The sequence below is a fragment of the Solanum dulcamara genome, chromosome 9 (assembly GCF_947179165.1).
Source record: "Solanum dulcamara chromosome 9, daSolDulc1.2, whole genome shotgun sequence".
Taxonomy (NCBI): domain Eukaryota; kingdom Viridiplantae; phylum Streptophyta; class Magnoliopsida; order Solanales; family Solanaceae; genus Solanum; species Solanum dulcamara.
Window position 1 is genome coordinate 26,016,766 of NC_077245.1, and position 7,232 is coordinate 26,023,997.

Genomic DNA, 7,232 nt, shown 5'->3' on the forward strand with positions numbered 1-7,232 from the left:
TAGTCCCCGATATATTGGTCCGTACCAGATTTCGAGGCAGATTAGGAGTGTTGCTTATGAGTTGGAGTTACCTTCAGAGCTATCCTCTATTCATCCGGTGCTTCATGTTTCGATGTTGAAAAAGTGCTTGGGCGATCCCTCGTTGGTAGTCCCCATTGATAGTATTGGAGTTAAGAATAGCTTATCCTATGAAGAGGTTCCGGTCCAAATCCTTGATCGCTAAATTCGTAAGTTGAGGAATAAAGAGGTCGCCTCAATCAAGGTCCTATGGAGAAACCAATTTGTTGAGGAAGCCACATGGGAAGCGGAGAAATTTATGAAATCTAAATATCCACATCTATTCGTGCCTACCGACGAGAATGTTGAAGGTAATGTCCATTTCCTTGACTCGAATTTATTTGTGCATTATGAGTTTAATTGGTAATTGTTTGAGAAAATTGATTGGTTGATTGATTGAATTCTGATTGTGATTTATACCCGAAGTCCATTCTTGGTTGCTCATTATTCGAGGACGAATGATCCCAAGGGGGAGATAATGTAACACCCCTCAAAAAATTTCCCTAAGGTTTGGACCTTTCTTATATTCGGGTAGGGTCGAACTCGAGTATTGTGGAGCATTTGCATGAGTTAAGATGAGTTTTTGAGGAATTGAGCAGCGTTAGAGGTGATGTGGGGTCATGAAGGACCCCTAGGACCAAATCAAATCCAAAAGATTCGTCGTGGCTAAGTTTGAGAAGGAGTTCGCATAAGGGGTTGACTTCTAACAACCCTATCTTTTGAAACACGATAATCTGGGTGGCCCACGACCTATCAAACTAAAGGTCGTCGAGACTTCTTTCCAATGCCACCAAGAATGTAATTTTTGGAGTTCGGAGTCGAAAGATATGACGATCCTAAGATGAACTAGCACAGTAGAGATTTTCAGGCCTGGGTTGCAATTGCTAGAAAACTGGGCTTGGCGCTGCAGTGGCGCGATGAGCCACTATCGCGCCAAAAACATGCCTCAGTACTTTGGGCTCTGGTGCGGCGCGCCACTACGAGGTGTGCAGGTTTTTTCAAGCCAATTTCCAGAATCCAGAAAATATGGCCTTGGCACTGTAAGGGCGCGACGCGCCACTATCACGCCAAGAATTTGCCTTAGTAGTTTGGTCCTTGGTGCGGCGCGCCACTACGAGATGTGCAGGTTTTAGACATAATCAACCTGGCACTGCAATGGCGCGACGTTCCACTATCGCGCCATGAGCATTTTTAGCCTATTTTTAGAACTTTTAAGAAGGGGCTATTTGGGAATTCACCGAAATTATATATGTATCATCCTTGGGCATTTTGGGATCACAATTTGCAGCCCCACTCTCTCTCTAGAAAAGCCCTAGAAAACTCTCTCTTCTTCATCTTCTTCTTCTTCTCCATTTCCAACAAGAGATTGTTCCAAGAGCTTCAAGACTTCAAGCTTTCCATTGAAGACCCAAAAATAAGGTTTCTTCAAGAGTCTATTCTAAGGTATGTAAGGCTATCCAAAACATGGGTTGAGTCCATCCATGTGCCCTACTCTTGCTTTGAGGTTAGATGTCCATGAAAATGGAGTTTCTTGGTATGGTTTATGTTTGAATGAGTTTTGTCCCCTACTTAATTGATGTTATATGTGTTGATGTTGTTGAGCTAAGAAGTTCCAAAAAAAAAACCTTCAGGTTAGTATGAGTTGATGGAGAAGACTTGTTATTATGTTTTGTTGATCTCTTTAGCCCTGTGATTATGTTGCTTAAGTCAATTTCCTTAAATGTGTTATTCTACTTGAATTGTTGAGCTAAAGTGATAGAGTTGTGATGAGTCTTGAGGAGATGTCATAAATGTTTATCTAAATGAGGTCTGATTGAGTTGATTGGAGGATAGAATTGACGAGTGGACAAGGTCCTAAATGAGACTTGCCATTATGACTTAATTGAGTTGAGAATGAGGATAAAGTTGATGAGTGGGAAATTTTCCACATGAAACTAGCCGTGAGGGCTTGTTTGAGATGATTAGAGGGAGTCTTATGAGCATAGAGTAATGGGAGGAGTATCGTGCACCGAAGCAGGTAAGAGTATAGTCCATACTCGAACCCTAGAAACTACGCCACCAACGTAGGTAAGGATGGAACCATTAAAGTCGGATGCTTCCCATGGGATCGAACCGTTAAAGTCGGATGTTTCCCATTTATTTGTCCTGACATGATAGGACTTGACTTATCAATGGTCTCCATGATTAGGGAAGCGTTCATGCCCTGGTAAGGTATGGACAGACGTGGCAACAATGTCTGATTGTTGTACTATCACTGGCTCATAGGTGATGGTTGTCGGATAAGAGAAACTCCCATTTAGGTCTTGATAGTGCTCCTAGTCAGTTGAGTTGAGTGGCTTATGAGTTAGTCCCGTATAAAATATTCTTGTTAGACTTAGGACACTTGAGTGAGTTGTCATGTATGTATGAGTTGAGATCCTGAGTTGATGTTGATGTTTTCTGATATTTGTTTCATCCGGCTATTTTACATACTCGTATATTCCATGTACTGACGCCATTTGGCATGCATCATTTCATGATGCAGAGACAAGTACTAGAGATCATCGATCGACGCTTGAAGATCCACATACACTCCCAGCTAGTTGGTGAGTCCTCCTAGTTTCTGGAGGATCTTGAGCTCCTTGCATAGTTTCGCTTTGTCTCTATATTTGATTGTTTGTAGCCATGGGCTTGTCATTGGCACCTTCCAGACTTTGATAGAGGCTTCATAGACTAGAGTGTGAGGAGGTTGGACTATTATTTTGAGGAGTCCTATTATACTTATTTAGTTGAGTTAAACATGATTGGCCTTCGGCCCCCATATTGTAAATAGCATGTTATAATTAAGCCTTCCTTTGTGCGTATATGACTGAATGACATAATGATTCAGTTAGGTGGTTCGCTTGGATGCCAGAAGTGGCTTTCGAGTGCCGATCGTGCCTAGGGTACCCCCCTCGGGGCGTGACACTTAACTTGGAAATAGCCTCATGTATAGGAATTCATAATTCAACTCAAAATCATGCAATTTATATGAAAATATACATATAATGATCATTGATAACATATAAAAATGGAATTAAATCAGCCCAATGCAACACATCAAAACTAGGGTTTATAATCAATTCAAATTGAAAGAAACTTTGAGAAAAACCTTGAGACTTTATGGGGGAAAGGAACCCATGAATCTATCCCCACACACCTTGCTTGAATTCACTAGTAATTGAAGAAGAAATTTGAAGAAATATGGAAATCCTACCTTGAATTTGTAGAGAAACCTTGAGAGACCTTATGAGTTCTTGCCTTGGAAGTTTTTGAGAGAATGAATTGAATATGAGGGGATCTTGAAGAAAATATGTTTATAGACTTTGAACTTAGCCATAAAAGTGTCTAGGTTCATTAAACTGAACTTTGGAAAAGACACAATTTCCCTTTATTTAATCTGGAAAATTGACCCTATGGACCCTAGTATATGGGCTGTCTTGGTAACGATGAGTCATCTAAAAGACTCATCCTATAGTTCAGAATAAAGGGCCTAAAAACATAGTCTCTAAAGTTTATGAACAACCATTATTTACAACCCTTCATCTCAGGAATGGTCCATTCTCAAGGGTCGTCCTGCTGATCTGAAAACCTACAAATATACTAATCTCTAAAGTTTTAGGATGGGTGGTTCTTATGACCCATCATTTATTCCACGAACCATCCTGTCAAGTCGTCATCTTGTCCATAGGGAAACTTGAACAAAGTATATGAACTCTGGTTGACGAGGGCTTTCTATGAGCCTTCTTCTAGAGGATGACTCATCCTGGAAGGTCGTAAAACCTCTCCTGAGGGAAACTTCAACTTTTTCCCGACCAAACCTTACGATCCGTGGATAGCTCTATGAGCCATAGAGGGACTCGTTCGTATTGATAGGTTCAAAATTTTAAGACTTTTCTCTTAGTTCCAACTTTCCAACTTGTCGGGTCTTACAATATCTCCTTCTTGGAAACATTCGTCCTTGAATGAGATTAACTTGTCATAGGAAGGGGAAAGAGGACTAGCAACCCACATGAACATGATGACATCTTAAAATGCACGGAACACAAAAACTTCAACTTAACAACTTTTTCATGAACATGCATGTATATGAATGACATAGGAGGAACTAATTAACTAGGAATTTAACTAACTTGGATAGAACAACTTACTACTTTAGACTTTAGTAGAGGAGAAGAGGTACGGGTATCATTTCATCATATCTGCCTCCCAAGTAGCACTTTCTACTTGTTGATTCCTCCATAACACTTTGACAGACACAACCTCTTAGTTTCTTAACTTCTTAACTTGCCATTCCACAATTTCCACCAGAACTTCTTCATAAGTCAAATCCTCCTTAACACTAAAATATTTCAGTGGCATAATGAAGCTTGGATCACCCATGAACTTACTCCACATTCACACATGAAATTGTGGAAAATCTAACTAATAATCCACCTTGCCAACACGTCTTAATATCTTGTAAGGTCCTACGCATCTAGGTCTCAACTTCCCTTTTCTTGTCGAAACGCATCACACCCTTCATGGGTGAAACTTTCAAATAGACCGAATTATCCATCTCAAATTCAAGCTCTTTTTTCCTCACATCGGAGTAGGACTTTTGAAAACTTTGAGCCGTCTTAAACCTCTCTCTTATGGGTCTTACTTTTTCATAGCATCGATAACCAAATATATACCAATCAAGGCCATCTCTCCTACTTCAAACTATCCCACCAGGGATCTACATCTCCTCTCATACAATCCTTTGAAAGGAGCCATTTGGATACTAGAGTGATAACTATTATTATAGGCAAACTCGATCAATGGCAAATGTTCATCGCAATTTCCTCTAAAATCAATAACACGTTCCCTTAACATATCCTCTAAAGTTTGGATCATTCTTTCATCTTGACTATCGATTTGAGAATGAAAAGCGGTACTTAACTTAACCTTTGTACCGAGACCCTTTTGAAATGACTTCCAAAAGTGTGAAGTGAATTTTGTACCTCGATCCGATATGAAGGAAAAGGGAACACCATTAAGTCTTACCAACTCTCAAACATACAATTTTGCATAATCTTTAGTACCATAGAAAGTGTTAACTAGTAGAAAATAATCCAACTTGGTCATTCAATGTACAACGACACAAATAGAATCATGTTGCTTCTTATTATGAGGCAAACCTGTTACAAAATCCATATTCATATCTTCTCACTTCCAAGTAGTAATCTCTATGCCTTGGGATAGACCTTCCGGTATTTGATTCTCAACTTTAACTGGTTGGTTATTTGGACACATAACTACCAACTCCGCTATGTCCTTCTTCATGTCATTCATCTAATACACTTCTCTCTCAAGTCATGATACATCTTGGTGTAACTCGGATGAATTGAGTATTGGAAACTATGGGCCGCATTTAATATCAACTCTCTTAACCCATCAACATTAGATACACACAAACGATATTGGTAAAGTAGTACACAATCTCCCCCTTTAGAGAAAGCCTCAATGGCTTTTTTGGCAACCATCCTCTTTAACTCAACCAATATTGGATCTTGGTCGTTCTTGGCCTTAACATTTGCTACAAGATATGATTCCAAACCATTATCAATAATAACTATTCCGACATTGGAATTGATGAAAAGCACACCTAAACGTGCCAATCTATGAACATATTTAACCAATTCTTTCTTATGTTCTTCAACATGTGCCACACTACTCATGGACAATCTACTTAGTGCATTGGCAACCATATTTGCCTTACCTGGATGATACAACACACTCATATCATAATTCTTCAATATCTCAAGCCATCTCTTTTGTCGAAGGTTCAAATCTTTTTGCTTAAACATGTATTGTAGACTCGTGTGGTCGGTGAACACATCCACATAGATCCCATAAAGAAAGTTCTCCAAATCTTCAAGGCAAACACAACTGCCTCTAGTTCAAGATCATGGGTTGGATAGTTCCGTTCACGCCCCTTAAGTTTCCTAGAAGCATAGGCTATTACCTTACTATGTTGCATCAATACAAACCCAAGACCAAGACTTGAAGCATTACAATATACCACGAAACCATCAGAACCTTCCGACAAGGTTAAGATAGGAGCGGTAGTAAGACAATCCTTCAACTCTTGGAAACTCTTTTCACATGCTTCCGACCATTGGAACTTCCCCTTCTTTTGAGTCAACTTGGTCAAAGGTGACGAGATCGATGAAAACCCTTTCACAAATCTCCTATAGTATCCAGCTAAACCCAAGAAACTCTTAATATCTGAAGGATATAATAGTATAGGCAAATTCTTAATCACTTCGATTTTCTTAGGATCAACTATAATTCCTTCACCGGACATAATGCAACCAAGGAAGTCCACCTCTCTTAACCAAAACTTACATTTGTTGAACTTTACAAATAACTGTTTGTCTCTTAGAATTTGCAATACAATCTTCAAGTAATTTGCATGCTCCTCCTCATTTCGAGAATAAACCAAAATATTGTCAATGAATATAATCACAAACATATCTAGGTATCTCTTGAACACCTTATTCATCAAGTCTATGAAATGCGCGGTAGCATTGGTCAAACCAAACAACATGACTAGAAACTCATAATGGCCATACCTTGTCCGAAAAGTCATTTTAGGAATGTCACACTCTCTCACCCTCAATTGATGATAACCAGAATGAAGATCTATTTTGGAGAAGTAACTTACCCCTTGTAATTGATCAAAAAAGTCATCTATTCTCAAAATTGGGTACTTATTCTTGATGGTTACCTTATTCAATTGTCGATAATCAATGCACATACATAGTGAACCATCTTTCTTTCTAACAATCAATACGGGATAACCCCATGGAGAAATACTTGGCCTAATGAACCATTTATCTAGTAAGTTCTTCAATTGATCCTTCAACTCTTTTAATTCTATCGGAGTCATGCGGTATGGAGGAATAGAGATAGGTTGAGTATCCGAAAGAAGGTCTATACCAAAATCAATCTCCCTTTTGGGAGGGATACTGGTTAAATCATTCGAAAACACATCCATAAATGCATTTACAATAGGGACCGACCCTAAGATAGGGGATTTGAAATTTTGATCCCTAACCCTCATAGGATTATAAATACAGCCCTTGTAAATCATCTTTTAAGGTTTAAGGAACGAAATGAATCGACTCTTA